The sequence below is a fragment of the Cynocephalus volans genome, chromosome 11 (assembly GCF_027409185.1).
Source record: "Cynocephalus volans isolate mCynVol1 chromosome 11, mCynVol1.pri, whole genome shotgun sequence".
Taxonomy (NCBI): domain Eukaryota; kingdom Metazoa; phylum Chordata; class Mammalia; order Dermoptera; family Cynocephalidae; genus Cynocephalus; species Cynocephalus volans.
Window position 1 is genome coordinate 61,291,881 of NC_084470.1, and position 16,567 is coordinate 61,308,447.

Here is a 16,567-nt window from a genome sequence, read left to right on the forward strand (position 1 = left end):
CCCCTCCAAGCTCAACTTTGAGCATAGTTCTTCATTCTTTTAGTGTGTGCTTATAAGCATGGGTTCTAAACATAGATGGTCTGCATTCAAACCCCAACTCTCTTCTTACCTCCCAGCTGCCACCTCTGAAGAGGAATATCAATGTGAGGATTAAATGAGTTCATACATGTAAAATGCTTATAGTCATGCCTGGCATGTCTTTTTTTTTTTTTAGAATGCCCAGACCTTGGCAACTGCCACATCTTATTTCTATTTCCTAGCATCAAGCACATGCCTGGTACAAGGTCATTACCCAGTAAATAGTTGCTAAATGGGAAATATTATGGTGCAGCAATTATGCCAGGCCTTCATTGGATTTTGGGGTGGATTTAAAAAAAGTCTCCCAGGAGATTATAATCTGGATGATGAGAGAAGTAGTATACAAGCAGAAAATTAAAAAACATCCCAAGAGTGGGATGACTATTGAAGAAAGCAATACAATGCTCTGTTACCTTGGAACCTAGATCAGACTGATCATGGCTTTGGCATTCAAGAGTGAGGGTGAGCTAGAAGCATGGCTGGTGGAGGCAGGAGTGAGCTAACTCCCATGGAATGAGGAGGAGGTAAAACAGGTGAAAGAGTGCTTTTCCAGGTGTGAATTCACTGTGATGAAGAAGGCCTAGTTTTAGTTTGTGATTAATTAACAAGTGAGTCTTGCCTAATCCCAAAAGGAAGGTCCCAAATCTTTTAACTGCACTTGGATGTGGAGCCATCTATAGGCAGGAATATGTGTAAATCACTCCAGGGATTCTCCAGTAGTAGAACCAATTTTCCTATGGGTGAATTTGGGTTACCATAAACCCTAAAGGGGGTTGTGAGGACATAACATCATCCAAGTAGTCAGGGAAGCTCCCGGAGGGCAAAGAAGCAGTGATGTTACAGAAGGACAATGGCATCCTGGCAAGAGGAAATGGAAAGGGTTTCCATCACCAGAGAAGCCAGTCCTGGCCTTTGTTGTTCCAACCTCAGAGACAGGGGAGAAAGGTAAGTGTGGATGTCTCTGATGGCCAGCCTCCCTGGTCTCTTTCTACTCCCCTTTGGTCATCTTTGGGCTCTCATCTGAACCTGTTTTCTCTCTTACTTACTGTTAAATCTGCTTTATGTGTCACCCAGGGAGTCCCAGGTATGAGGCCAACTGGGGAAAATGCAAGGCCTGGAGCAGGGAGGAATCAGAGTGCTGATATGTCCTCAGGCTGCTGAGAGAAGCCAACCAGCTTTTGAAAGATTCTTTGCTCTTTAAGAGCCTAGGACGAAGTTCCTCTTGCTTGAGGGAGCAAAGTCTCCAGAGGTTCTGAGTGTGTTGCTTTCTAACTCATGAGCTTGCCATTTCCAGAAGGATACCAAAGTGCCTTTAGACAGGCAGAGCCCTTTCATTACTTGCAGAGAATAATCTAAATGGAAATTCAGGTGTGTCTGTGTGTCACACAGTGATAAAATTTCATTCAGGTGCAAGTGACTGATATCAGAACGTTTTCGGAGAGTTGCTTCAGACAAGGGAGAAAGATATCAAGGTAAAATTTCCTGAGTCTCAGAAGCCAAGAGGATAAGTGAGAATGGAAAATTTGAGAACATGTGAAAGATATGATACTTTTTGGAGCATTTTCTGCAGATCTAAGTTCCCATCGATACTTTGGGAAAACACACTTGTATTTTTATAACCTAATTTGCTCCGAAAATAACCATGTCTGGTATCTAGAGGTGTGAAGGCCCAGGAGAAAAAGAAGGAGGAGATGAGAAAGGAATTTTTATGCTCTTGATTTTATGAGGAAAACAAAACAAAACGTTCAGAACAAAATCCACTTAATTTTTTCATCGTTTTGCCAATATTCACTTCTTGGGAGGAATAGGAGAACCTGGGGCTGTAGTGGAGAGAGATAATAGGTAACTGGAGCCTACATGGCAGTAATTCCCAACTTGAGGGAGGAGAACCTGCATCCTTAACCTCCGCTCGAGTGTCAGTGATCAAGAAAGCCTCTTCTTGCCTCTTGCTTCTCTTCCAAGGAATTCTAAAGGACGGTAGATGGGAACGGAGGGTTAAAGGCGATAGTTACACGGTGCGCATCAATTTCCGGGGCCCTTGAGGGCTGAGCACAACCTCTGCTGGAGGCGACAGTAGTCACTGGTAGCATCAAGCAATGACCGAGCCCCAATGTGGGGCCTCATATCTCCGCCCTAGACACTTGCGTCATCTCATTCAATCCCAGCAAAACCTCCGAGGTTCTCCTCAAGGAGTGAGGAGGAACCGAGGGTCAACTGAGGAACTAAGTGGCCAACGTGTCTCGCTGGTGACTGACGGGTGCAAACCCATTTCGTTGGACCACCCTTGGAACCATTCCTGGCTGATTCCGGCCTGGGATTTCTGTGCTGCACTCACTCCTGAAACGGTCCTCTGTAGCAGATAAACGGCTCTATCTAGGGAGGAATCGAGGTACACCCAGCGCGGGGGGAATAACGCCTCCGGTCGGCTCTAAGCGGAACTTTCCTATCGGTGGCGCGTGTTTCCATCCGGGCGGCCTTGTGCGCAGGCCGGGAGGGGGACGCTTTCTGGCACGTACCACGAGCGGAGGCTGCGAGCGCCGCCGCTGGAGAAGACCGACTCTCGGCCAGAGCTAGCCGGCGTCGCCCGGGCCTGGCCTGCTGCTTCCCTCCACAGCCTACGCTCCCGCCCCGCCGCCGCAGACACTGCCGTGGCGGGCGCAGCGGAACGCTAGGTCACTCCTCAGTGCCGGCCCAGAACCGCGGCGCGGGAGGTGAGAGCCGGTTCCAGCCCCCAGCTCCCCGCCGGGGCCGCCGGGACCCGCAACAATGGGGGCCGAATGGGGACGCGGCCCGGGCCCCTGGCGTTCAGCGACCTGGGGCAGCAAGACTGTTCCGGCGGCCTGGGCCTTGGGGACACTGGGTTCGACCTGGAAAACTCCAGTAGCCGGAGGCTTGGCGGGAGTCTTGGCCTCGACCCGGGGCACTGGTAGTCACAGGGGCACGGAAAACTAACTGTAGTGGCTGTGCGCTCTTGGCGCCTGATGCTGGCGCCCCGGAGGCTGACCAAAGCAAGGTGGATGGCGGGGGTGGAGGGTTTGGAATTTTAGGGGCCTCTGTGTGCCTCGTCCCTAAGGCGCATCGGGTTGCCTGTCCCTCATACTCCTTCTCGAGCTCTGGGAATTTGGCAGACTAGGGTCGGGCTGGAGGAGAAGAGGCACTGAGAGTTCAGCTTCTCTGAGGTAACTGCTGATTAGTTCCTGGAAAGGCAGGAGCTCAGTAGGGCACAGGAGAGTTGAGGAAAGAGCTGGATCCCTCGGGGCCCAGATGCACCCTGGCGAGGAGTGGTTCTCAGACAGGGAACTTCTCACAGGAACGAATAGTCACACACGGTTAGTAGTGTTGGCTGCCTTAGCGACAGGGTGAGGCCGGTGGGAGTGTATTTGGGGAGGCTGTGATTTGGGGAGTGTAGAGGAGGGTTAGTAGATTGTTGAGGTTAGAGAATCAGCTTTATGTGGGTCATGATGATAGCAGCTTGACAGATGAACAAGGAAACTTTCCTGAGTGGGTTTCCTGATAGAGAGTGACCTCTTACTGCGGGGAAGGGGTGACTCAGATCTGTTAGAATTCCTGCAGCTTGCTAGCGGATGTGGCTGACTATATTGGTGGCTGGACGTTCAGGTGAATGAGGCTGGAAGGAGCCTTTGGGGACGTATAAGTTTGTTCCTGAGTAGAGGACAGTGTGGGCCTTTCCATCTTATTCCAAGTCAGAGTTGTGGCTGTCATTGACAATATATTAAGTAAGGAATTTTATTGTGGTATTTAGATCCAAAGCTTTCCTGTTTTTTTTTTTTTCCCCTCTGTTTTTGAATTGACTCATATTTTCTTTTCAGCACTGTGGCTATTGTTTATAATGATAGACAAACTTAGACTCCATAATATATGTAAATTCTAGGGGTTTTCAGTCCAATTCTTATGAATCTAAATTAATTTAAAAGCTTGTTTTCACTAATTTGCGTGCTGTTGTTTAATGTGTGCAACCCTAGAGAAGGATGTGAAAACCCTAACAGTTTATGTTGTTAAAAGCTCTTTATATCCCTAAATCCATGAAATTTCATTTTCTCCTATTGCCAAGAAGAGATTACGTTGAAATCTGTTAAATCTTAGTGACTGTCATTTCAGCACCCCTGTTAACTCTTACGGGACATTATCTTCACTAGAACTGTTATCCTCCTTCAATGAATTTGGTCTGTACACTGTGTCTCCCTGTGCCAATCTGTATCATTGAAAGGCAGTGTGCAAACCCCAACTCTGAGGCTTGCAGCTGTGCACCAGAGCTCTGTATGTATTATTCAGGAAAAAGTTGGTGTATTGTCTGTAGATAAGATGTTAAAGGGAACCTTACATGAAGAAAAACAGTGTCGGAATCATTGCACCTTCTGAGTTTATTTAGAGTGGTAGGAGGTAATGCCTAATTGGAATCCAGTATAAATTTTCAGGTGAGATGTGAGGTAATTATGACTATTCGTTGTTGTACTGAAAGTTCTAGTTATTCTAGGGATTGTATTTTTCCTTAAGCTTTAAAAAAAATCATTTATTTACCTTCAGTCATATTTCATCTCTTTTTAAAATTTTCTTTCTTTTCATAAACCACTATTGTTGTATTATGCCAAGCACTGTGTTGGGCACCTCTACAGTGGTGATGATATTTTTGATATTTTGATAGTGGTAGTTAGTAGTTCAGAGGTGGCGGTAGGTCTATGAAGAAAGAAGTGATTCAGGTATATTAAGATTTTAAACAGTAAAGCCATTGAATAAAGTTTTTTATAAAGTAACTTCGACTAGTTACAATTGGTTATCTTATGTTTCCCTGGAAAAAGTTTAGCTATAATTATGCATTTTTTTTTTTTTTTTAATGGCTGGCCAGAGATTGAACCTTCGACCTTGGTGTTATCAACATCATACTCTAACCAACTGAACTAACTGGCCAAAGCATTACTTTATTTGAATACACCTCTTAAATTTAAGTACTCCTGGAGACAAACCACAAAGTAAAACATTTTGTTTCAGTGTGTGTCTTGATGAGCAGTGATTTACAAATACTGTATATGTGTTCAGGTTCCCCAGGAAGCCATCACACTCTCCTTCTCACTGTGGTTTTGGGAGCATGAAGGCGTTGCTTACACCCTATGTCTGGTTCACTGTATGTAGGCTGGGAGTGTCTGCTGATCGCTTGGAGTGCTGTACTGTGGAACAGGAGGAGTAAGATTTAGGTAAGGCTCACTTGCCTCTTAATTTTTATTGAATAAAATATAATGTAAACATGAATGTTTTTTGCTTTGTTAATCTTCATTATGATCTAATAAAATGAGATTCTGCTCTTTGCTCTCTTCTCTATCTCTCTGTGTATATATCTTGGCCAAAAATGAAGGAATTTAAAATCAAGGCATTTAGATCATGAATAAATTTTTTGAAATCTCTTTCATTTTTCATCCGGAATATTCACTTGATCAAAGAAGATTAAAACTGGTTCATTTGTTGCTTTGAAGGCAAGGTGATTGCTTAAATGTTTTTGACTATCTATTACTCAAATGGATCAACTTCAGAAACTCTTCGAAAGAAGGCTTAGAGTTTTTTATTTCTTTAGAAAAATTCTAATAAGTGTCTAGTACAATGGGAAGAACATGGTTTCATCCCACCTTTGCTTCTTGTTTTCTTTTTTTTTAATTTAAAAAAAAATTTTTTTTTTAAAGATGAACGGTAAGGGGATCTTAACCCTTGACCTGGTGTTGTCAGCACCACGCTCTCTGAAGTGAGCTAACCGGCCATCCCTATATAGGATCCGAACCTGTGGCCTTGTTGTTATCAGCACCATACTCTCCCGAGTGAGCCACGGGCCGGCCCTGCTTCTTGTTTTTTTGAACCTGGGTAAACTGTTAACCTCTCTGAGCTTTTGGTTTTGTTTTTCCATCTGTTGTACATCTGTTGTAATTTGCAGGTTGTAGTGAGGACTGGAGAGATGAGAGCCTAGCGCTTCATGGTGGTCAGTGCTGGCTGTTAGTAGTCATTACTGTGTATTATGATACAGAGGCTACTATTCTCAGTAGTATTAGTAGTAGGAATGTGACTGAGTGCTATGCAGAGATTGCAGTTTCCTTGTCTGGTAAGGAAGTCAGTTGTGCTGTCTGTACCTGTTGGCACTCTGGACTGATGAGAGAAATGTTGAGGTAGTCTTTATCCAGTACTGGTAGGTAGGAGTTCACACTGTAAAGTCCAAGGTCATTTCTGGCACTGGTAGGTTTTTTCCTAGCAATTTCTGTGGAGAAGCCAGGAGGTAACTGTTTGTCATGTCCTTGTTTGGGAAAAGTGGCATTCCCATTGACCAAACACCAGAGTATGCCAGGCAGCATCGTGTACTGTGTGGCCCCTGATCAGGCCATTTCTCTAGCTTTCTTCTGTTGGCGTTAGAGACCTGGCTTTGGTCCTTTTGCCTGGGAGGCTTCAGATGTGGGAGAGACTTGTCATCTTTCTCTAACTGGGGCTACTTTGATAGAATTTAGCACTCTGTTCAGGCATGTTTTTCATGAACAGAAGGCTCACATGCTTCGTTGTAAAATGGTTCAGTTTTACTTTTTCTCTGTGAGGGGAAAAACAAGTCCAACTAATATTGATGAGAAAAATAAGTAGAGGCCAGAAGTGATTTGAAATAACTGGCCTCTCAGTCCCTCCAGTCTTGCCTTAGTCAAATCTCCCCTCCATTCAGAGTGGTCTTTAATTCCAGTTAAAAGTAAATAATTTCCCTCTGGCCTCAAAATACCTCAAACATCTACACCCTGGCATGGCTCTGCTTCACCATCTCACAAAGACCTTTATGACCCGGCCCCTTCCGTATCTTCCTTTCTAGTTTCTCATCTGCAGCGATTCTTCTGGCACTTGAGGCCAATTATAGTGGCTATTCCTTCTGCTAATTTTCTTCCCCATTCCAGTGCTTGGCTGACTCTAAGGCTTGAACCAGGAGTTTAGGCACCATCTTTTCTTAATAAAAGCCTTCCTTGATTCCCTCGAGGTTTAGTTGAATTCTCTGTATGATATTGCAGTCTGTAATAATCACACTGTACTGTTAAGTTTTGGTATTTTTGTTTGTTTTCCATGCCTAGGTTGCGACCTACTTGTGGGCAGAACCTTTTCTTGTGTATATCCCAGCACCTAACTATTATTGGCACAGAGAAGTTACTCGGCACATGTTTGTTGAGTGACTAAATTAGTGACCTCTATATGAAATGACAGGAAATCATTCCTTGTAGAGCTGGTGGTGTGATGAAAGTTCTGACTTCGTGGCTGAAGCAGCACCTCTCTCTTTGTATTTCCAGGTTTCTAAATGCAACACTTTACTTCACTGTGAAAATGTGTTGCTTATTTATATGTTCATGGTTTTGAAGCTGGACAACTATTACCTGCTTTCTTTGGATTTTGCAAAAGTTTCCTTTGGGATGAATGCGACAATTCTTTATTGGTACTGTCTTTTATCTTCCATTGGCCATTTACTGCTCTGAGCTCTTTGTCCTCATGTGTGAAGAAGTGACAGTCATCAGCTTGGGCCACAAAGTTTCCAGACAAGTGCTGGCAAGCTGCCACCTGCCTGGGAATGGATAATGGATTTAACATTAGGATGCGACTTTTGCTGGCTGATGGGCTTTTTGGAGACCTAGCTGAGTTCATTGTCACCATATTCAGGAAATATTATTTGATCAAACGTTATTCAGGAATTTGAATTCAGTGACTATAAAATTATCTGGACCTGTTCTCTGCTCAGCTTAAGACTGTACTAATACTGAAACTAATATATTAATTCTTTTTTTCAGGAGGCTGTAATGTTGAGTTATTTACCTAGAAGTCATGGAATTATGCCAATTCATTCAGTCACCCTTTTGGTTCTTAGTGGTACAGTAACTTGAGAGTATACAATCTAAATTATTTTGATTTAATTTTCATGGTTGATTAGATCCCATAGAAATCCTACTGAAGGCCAGGTGTTAGGAAGCTTATTGAAGTCTACATAATGCAGTTGTTTTTCTTGCACATGATAAACATAGACTGCAGAAAAAGAAAGCATGAGAAGTAACTGTACTTAGGTTAAAGGTAAAAATTGATATGAGATAAAAAGGAAAACTGAGGCAAAGCATAAGGCAGTTTAAATTTAGCAGCAGCTGTTAAATTGAAGACATTTTGTGAGCAGTGTTGAAATGTTGAGAAGTAAGTTGTTATAACATAGGATGGAAGCAATAAAAATATTGAAAATTTCAGCCAGCACAGGCACATTGGGTATTAGCACTTGCTTATGGTTTTACAGCACCATCGATGAATAGTTTTATTAGGCAGAAAAGAAAAATGTTTGCTTTGCTTTACTGTGATAAGTATACTTTGCACATGTATGATGTTATAGTTTATAAAAAACACTTTCATATAAATTTACTCTACTTCATCTTCCCAACACTGTTACTGGGAAGATGAAGGCAGATAACCCCATTTTACAGATGAGGAAGCAAACCCAAAGAGGTGGAGCGGCATGCTTTCAAGTACACAAAGCCAATAAGAAGAAAAGCTTGATACAAGTTTTCTGATTCCAAGTTTGGGCCCTTTTTATGTCCTCATAGGGTTCCCCCCACCCCGCCCCCTGGCCTTGGTGTTATCAGGACCACTGCTCTAACCAAGTGAGTTAACCCAGCAGTGCTCTCATAAGATATTGTTAGGACTTTAGTTTGGGGTGACAATCACCCCTATTCCAGTCTTCTGGTCAGTAGAGAATACATACAAAGAAGGTAGTGCTACACCGGGAGCAGAGTATCTGCTCTGTTAATAGTAGCTGAGTAACTCTGAAAGACCTGAATGGGGGAGGAACCTAGAGGGAGCCCCATCCTCCTCATAGATTACTTAAAGGTCAAGAGAAAAATCCAGAAACAGGTGGAGATGGTTTTGAACCTGAGGCCTATGACACATATAGGCCCTTCTAATTCCTCCTAATGTGATGTTGTATAGAAATTGGAATAAAAATAGAAGTTTGGGGAAAAATCCTCTGTGCAATTCTGGCTTGATTTTATACTCTGCTCTCATTGTGTCTTCTAGTCTCACTTTCTCCCATACCCTGTCTCTCCATCTCTCTCTATGTGTTTCACCCACCTTTGGATGCTGGTTGGCTATGGTCCACTTTCAGTGCTGCCTTCTCCAGGTCTTATAATCCTTTGCCTCCTTGACTTTGTGCTCTTCCTGCTACATCAGTTGCCATCCCTGAGTTTTCTTCTCTGTCTGCTTTCACTGCCTCTAGGCTATCCATGCCCACTGTTTCTGGGGAGTCAGGAAAATGTGCTATCGTGGTTGTCAGCAATTCCCACTGCCTCACTTGAATTGAGCTCTCTCTGCCCCCCAGGGTGCTTCTGTTGCTGCCTTCTAAGGGTCCCATTTCCCACAGCAGCTGCTTGCAGGTTTCCCAAAGCTTGTCTTTTCCTCAGGCCCTGGATCTGTGTCCTCACTTTAGGGCTTATGCTCTCTAATATTTTCTCGTTTTCTATCACTATCCTTTCATTGTTCAGTCTCTTGGTTTTGGAAAGTCCTTGACTTTTTTTTCCCTGGTTACACATGTAATATATGAGCACAGTAAAATTCAGGTATTCTTAAATAGGGAAAGGTACCCATAATCTCAAATCTCAGTGTTAACCACAATTAAGAATTTGGCGTATATTCAAATTTTTTCCCACTGTACATGCTAACAGATTTGTGTGTGTGTGTGTGTGTGAGTGAGAGAGAGAGAGAGAGAGAGAGAGAGAGAGAAAGTAACTCCATTTTACAGAATGAGATCATCATATGTCTACTTTTCTTCAACTTGCTTTTTTTTTTTTCTTTTTTTAAAAAGATGACCGGTAAGGGGATCTTAACCCTTGACTTGGTGTTGTCAGCACCACGCTCAGCCAGTGAGCAAACCGGCCATCCCTATATGGGATCCGAACACGGAGCCTTGGTGTTATCAGCACCACACTCTCCCGAGTGAGCCATGGGCTGGCCGCTTTTTTTTTTCATTTAATGCTTTTATCTTGACCATTTTTCCACGTTTAGGATGTATATATCTGTGGTATCTTTTTATAGTTACATAATACTACGTTGTATGTTTGTATCAATTTTTCTAGCTTACTGGTGATAGACATTTGTTTCTATTTCTTTGCAGTTACAAGCATTCTTATACATATATATTTGTATACTTCTTTGTATTCTGTACATCTTTCTATACTTTTTATACTTTTAGGATAAATTCCTATGAATGATAATTATGTGTTAAAAGTTATATACGTTTAAGATTTTGTTAGATATTACCAAATTACTTTCAAAAGGTTGTACCAATTGATATTTCTCCTCTAGCACTGAACATTTATAATTTTTGCCAATTTGAAGACTAGATAACTAATTTTTATTTACATTTCTTTATTGAGGGAGTGAGCATCTTTTCATGTGTTTATTTCATATATATAGGGTATACATATATATACACACACATAAGGGGTCCTCAAAAAGATTTGTATTATCTTTGAGTTCCATTTTTCCGTGTCCTTTGCCAATTTTTTTGCTGGGTATATTTTTTTGATTTTTGGGAATTCTTTGACTATTAGGGAAATTAACTTTGCTTATAATAATAAATATTACTATAGCAGCTCACATACTGTGTATTTACTCCCAGAATAAGTGCTTTACTTGTGTCAACTGCAGTAATTTTCTCAACCCTATGAAGTGTACTATCATTGCCAGCCTAATTTACCAAAGAGGAAACTAGAGACCAAAGAGTAAAAGAAAAAACTGGAATCCAAAGAGTAAAAGCCTTGCCCCAGGTCACTGTCTATTCAGTGACAAGCTGAGATTAAAGTCAGGTTGTTGAATGTCAGAGTCTGCCCCCTTAACTGTTACATTACGTGGCCCTGCATGCATTTCAGTTTCAGAATTTTACTTTTTCTTTATTCGTCCTCCTGGAAGAAATGGCCTTCATTTTTTTTTTCCCTCCTAGCTAACCCCTTCCAATTGGGTTCTATCTGTTCCTGTTTCTTACTTGACCTTGATTTATCAGTTATTTCCTTTTTAGCATCTTCTTGTGCTCTCTCCTATTCTCCTTTCCATTTTGTTTTTACCAACATAAAAGCTAGAACCAACTTTGCTTAGCTCTGTGCCTCTCATGCCACCCTAGCCCTCTCCTTCTTATCCCAGTCTCTTTTATTTGAAGTGCAGTTTTACTGCCATTTACTCACCACCTGCTTTATCTGTATTTCCTAATCCGTTCTCTGGTTTCTAGTCCTACATTTCTCCTGAACAATATCTCTGAGGTGGGTTTCTAGTTGCTTGGACCAAAGATTTTTTTTTTTTTGATGTTTGTTCTTCCTTATTCTGACTAATTTCCCCCTTCCCACCATCCTTGCTGGGAGGGAAGCTGCACATGAATGGACTTTTTATTATGCAAGGTTTCAAGCATACACAATAGTAGAGAGTATAATATAATGAACTTTCATGTTCCCATCACCCAATCTCAGCAATTATCAGCACTTCTCCAATTTTTAAAAAATATGCTCCCCGCTTTTTTTGTGTGGGAATTTTAAAGCTAATCACACTGTCACTGAGTGTTTGTCTCTAAATAATAAGAATGTTTTATTTTTTAAACATTACTGTCATGCTATTTTCTCTCCTGATAAAAATTAACAATGTTTTCTTAATAGAAGACTTGATTTTTAATCCTTGTTCTGATAACTGCTTTTTAACTTACGCAACTTATAAGCTTGTTTTCTCATCTTGAAGTGTAATGAGGATAATGATAATCTGCCTCATAGGGTTATTGTGAGGTTATCTCATTTATTCCTACATAAAGAGCCTAGCACAGTGCTTTACCTACATGGGGGCTCAAACATTTTTTGTCTGTACTCTGTCTTCATTCATCCATCATTCAGCAGGTATTTATTGAGCACCTATGTATCAACTGAAGAGGAGACACTGACCTTGGCTTCTAGGATCCTCCACTATTCTTCATTCTGTCTGCCTCTCAGATGTGCCTTTTTAAAACCCCTTCCTTCTGCCCTAGATGTGGATGTAACCCAGGTTTGTCATTTTCTTCTTATATTCCCTCTGTAAGTGTGACCCCTAGGGATTTAGTTCTTCTCTTCCCACCACTTCAGGTTACCCAAATGACTCAATTCTGTAACCCTGGTTTCTTTTCTGAGAACAAACCCACTCTCACCCTGGCTTTTGGATATTTCTGTCTGGCCATGGGAATGAGTGTAAAGTGTACTGATTTAGTTTGCAAACCAGGGCTGCAGCTCAGTCTCATGCAATAACTGCATGGCTTAGGCAAATCAGTCACTTTTCTTGGTCTTGGTGGCCTCAGTCAGAAGGATGGAAAGGCTGGACTGGAGCCTGAAGTCCTATTTTGTTTTAAAAGCCTCTCGGTTGTATCCTCAGAAATGTCCTACTCAGCATATCTGGAATCGTCCATCATCCCGCCCCACAAACCAGTTTCTAACTTCTTTCCCAGCTTGTCTTGTCCGGGAAATCCAGGCTTCAGCCTATGGCTCTTCCCTCTCTTTAATTTTCAACATAGGGCCAATTACTTCATAACTATTTCTTCAGTTAATCCTGACTCCTAGCTCTTCCCAGAAGAACACTTGCTCCCTTTGGCTTTGCATCTGTTTCACATAGTTTCCTTAGGTTATATTTACGTTGTTTTTCCTGACCGTGTGTTCTGGCCAGTTGCAATTATGACCATCTTTCCATGCTTAGCTCAGGTAAGTACCCCCTCTTTTTACTCTCATGACTGGCAGTGCATCAGTGACATTTCACAATATGCCTGATATTTCAGATATTTGTGTGCCTAAATTTTTCTCACCTTCTGGATTGTAATCTTGAGTATAGGTACCACATTTTTTACATTCTGTGTAATTTTTCATCCTGGTGTCTAGCACAGTTCTTTATACTAATAGTTTTGCAATAAATACTGGTTGAATAAGTGAGTGAACTAAAGTAGACTTTGCTTTAAGTAAGAATATTTATGCAATGTTTTTAAACCCAAGGCTGTGATGATTCCATAATCGAGAATGAAGAATGCCTAGTTTACGAAATTGTACCAGTGGTACTAATTCAAGTACTAATTCTTTGATTTCAAAATTCAAGGAACCCTCTGCTTTCCTAGTCTGTCTCAGAATTAGCAAAATTTTCTGACTCCTTTGGATAATACGATTTAGTTTCTTCAAAGTATGGCTGGTAAAATTGTATTGTCATGGGATAACTAAAGGTAATCCCCAACATTTACTGAAAGCTAATTTACCGTATGCTAGGCATTGTGCTAACTGCTTTATTTTTTCACTTAATTAAAAAAAAATCTTATATGAGATATTATCATTCTCATTTTGTAAATGAAGGAACCGAGGTTTAGAGAAATTAAGTAACTTGTTTAGTGTCTCATATGTAGAAAGTAGCAATGCTGAGATTCTGATCCAGGCCATCTCATCCCAGAGTTTGGACTCTTTAACTAGTGTACTGCCTTCCTGTCCAAAACACATCTACTGCCAGTGAGCTCTTTTATACGTTCATTTTCTAGCACTTATCCTTCTTCAGATATCTTGCATGGGATTCTTTATTCCCCCCTCCTCCCCCTCCCTGCCCCAAACTAGCTGACCCTCTCTCTGACCCTCTGTTGTTCTTCTTGATTTTGATGAAGGGGCAAGCCATCACTTTTACAGTCACCCAGACTTCAAGTCTCAGAGTCATATTTAATTTCTCTCTTTCCTTCCAGTGCAGGAGCTTCTGTTGAGTTTTCCCTGGTAATGTCTTGTACCTGCTCTATTCTTTCTGGCTTCTTTGCCTTTCCCTTAACCAGGCCCTCCAGATCTAGCCCTAGATTATGACAGCTGATTTTCCTTCCTCTGTTCTCTCATTTCTGTAGTCTGTCTGAAAGGATTACCTTTTACTTACCTCTTCTCCAGTTAAAAATCCTTCCATGGTTCCTATAGCTGGAGTTCCTAAAAGCTAGTTTTCAAGTAGTGTCACAATCACTTAGGGAGCATTTTTAAAGCATATATAGTTAAATCTTCACTATAACACTGTGAGGGCAGTGCTATTATATCCAGTTTACAGATGAGAAAACAGGCTTAAAGAGACTGAGTCACTCGTACAAGGTCACTGTCTTAGTTCAGGCTTCTGTAACAAAATACCATAGATTGGGAATAGTAGAAATTTATTTATCACAGTTCTGAAGATTCCATACAAATTTTAAAATTGTTTTTTCTATTTCTGTGAAGAATGTCATTGGTATTTTGATAGGGATTACACTGAATGTGTAGATTGCTTTGGGTAATGTGGACATTTTGATGATGTCAATCCTTCCAACCCATGAACATGGGATATCTTTCCATTTATTTGTGTCCTCTTCAATTAAAAAAAAAAAAATTAATTATTTGTTGGCTGGCTGGTACAGGGGACTGAACCATTGACCTGTTGTGACAAGGCCGTGCACTAATCAACTGAGCTAAGCTGCCAGCCCCCTCTTTAGTTTTTTACACCAGTGTTTTATAGTTCTCATTGTAGAGGTCTTTCACCTCCTTGGTTAAATTTACTCTTACGTATTTCATTTTTCTGGTAGCTATTGTGAATAGTATTACTTTCTTGATTTCTTCTTCAGGTATTTCATTAATGGTGTATAGGAAGGCTATTGATTTTTGTGTGTGGATTTTATATCCTGCCATTTTACTGAATTCATTTATTCTGGTAATATTTTAGTGGAGTCTTTAGGGTTTTCTATGGATAGGATCATGTCATCTGCAAATAGGGATAGTTTGACTTCCTCCTTTCCGATTCGGATGCCCTTTATTTCTTTCTCTTGCCTAACTGCACAGGGTAGCACTTACAAAACTATGTTCAAGAAGCATAGTGAGAGTGGGCATCCTTGTCTTGTTCCAGATCTTAGAGGAAAAGCCTCCAATTTTTGTCCATTCAGTATGATATTAGCTGTGGCTTTGTCATATACGGGCCTTTATTGTGTTGAGGTACATTCCTTCTATACCTAGGTTATTGAGTGTTTTTATCATGAAGGGGTATTGTATTTTATCAAATGCTTTTTCTGCATCTATTGAAATGATAATATGTTTTTTTCCTTCATTCTGTCAATGTGATGTATCACATTTATTGATTTGTGTATATTCAGCCATCCTTGTTTCTGTGGGATAAATCCCACTTGACCATGGGGAATGATCTTTTTAGTGTGTTATTGGATTACGTTTGCTAGTACTTTGTTGAGGATCTTTAGTGTCTGTGTTCATTAGGGATTTTGATCTGTAGTTTTCTTTTTTTGCTGTATCTTTTTTTGGTTTTGGTATAAGGCTAATGTTGGCTTCATAGAATGAGTTTAGAAGTATTCCCTCCTCTTCAGTTTTTTGGAAGAGTTTGAGAAGAATTGATATTAACTCTTTGTTAAATGTTTGGTAGGATTCAAAGCCATCTGGTCCTGGGGTTTTCTTTGCTGGGAGAATTTTATTACTGCTTTGATCTCATTACTCATTATTGGCCTGTTTAGGTTTTCTAGTTCTTCATGATTCAACCTTGGTAAGTTGTACATGTCTGGGAATTTATCCATTTCTTCTGGGTTTTCCAGCGTGTTCACATGTAGTTGTTTGTAGTAATCTGTTTTTTAAAAATTTATTTTCCGGGCCGGCCCATGGCTCACTCGGAAGAGTGCGGTGCTGATAACACCAAGGCCCCGGGTTCGGATCCCATATAGGGATGGCCGGTTAGCTCACTGGGTGAGCGTGGTGCTGACAACACCAAGTCAAGGGTTAAGATCCCCTTACTGGTCATCTTTTTTTAAAAAAAATTTATTTTCCTTTTTTGTTTTTGTATTTTTTCTTTTTTCTTTTATCGTTACACATTGTAAACATTTTTTGTGGACCATTACCAATTGCTCCCTTATCCACCTCCCACTTTCCCACCTCTGGTGGCCTCAGTTTTGTTCTCTCCTTTTGAAAATTCAAGGAATTATTTTGATTGTTGTATTTCTTTTGTTTATTTTTTTCAGCTCCCACTTATGAGTGAGGACATATGATATTTCTCTTTTGTACCTGGCTTATTTCACTTAACATAATTTTCTCTGAGTTCATCCATGTTGCTGCGAATGACAGAATTTCATTCCTTTTAATGGCAGAGTAGTATCCATTTTCCTCATCTGGTTGTCCATTGATGGACATTTAGGTTGGTTCCAACTCTTAGCTATTGCAAATAGAACTGTGATAAACATGGGTGTACAGGTATCCCTTCAACATGATGATTTACATTCCTTTGGGTGTACGATCCCATTGCTGGATTATACAGCGGTTCTATCTGTAGTTGTGTAAGGAACCTCCATACTGTTTTCCATAATGGCTGCACTAATTTATAGTCCCACCAACAGTGTAGGAGAGTTCCCCTTTCTCCACATCCTCGCCAGCATTTGTTATTCTCTTTGATACTGGCTGGTCTAACAAGCGTGAGATGATATCTCAATGTG

At 41.0% G+C, this 16,567-nt stretch overlaps 1 protein-coding gene across 2 annotated transcripts in view; it reads left to right on the plus strand.

The window, feature by feature from the left end:
- Positions 1-2,637: 2,637 nt before the first annotated feature.
- Positions 2,638-16,567, plus strand: part of RAD54L2 (RAD54 like 2) — a 100,473-nt gene continuing 86,543 nt past the window's right edge. The window contains exons 1-2 of one of the 2 annotated variants that reach the window (XM_063114048.1): positions 2,638-2,789; positions 5,134-5,288. The gene's annotated coding sequence lies outside the window, so the exon portion shown is untranslated. The remainder of the gene's footprint in view (positions 2,790-5,133; positions 5,289-16,567) is intronic. The other variant, XM_063114049.1, reaches the window with a different exon arrangement.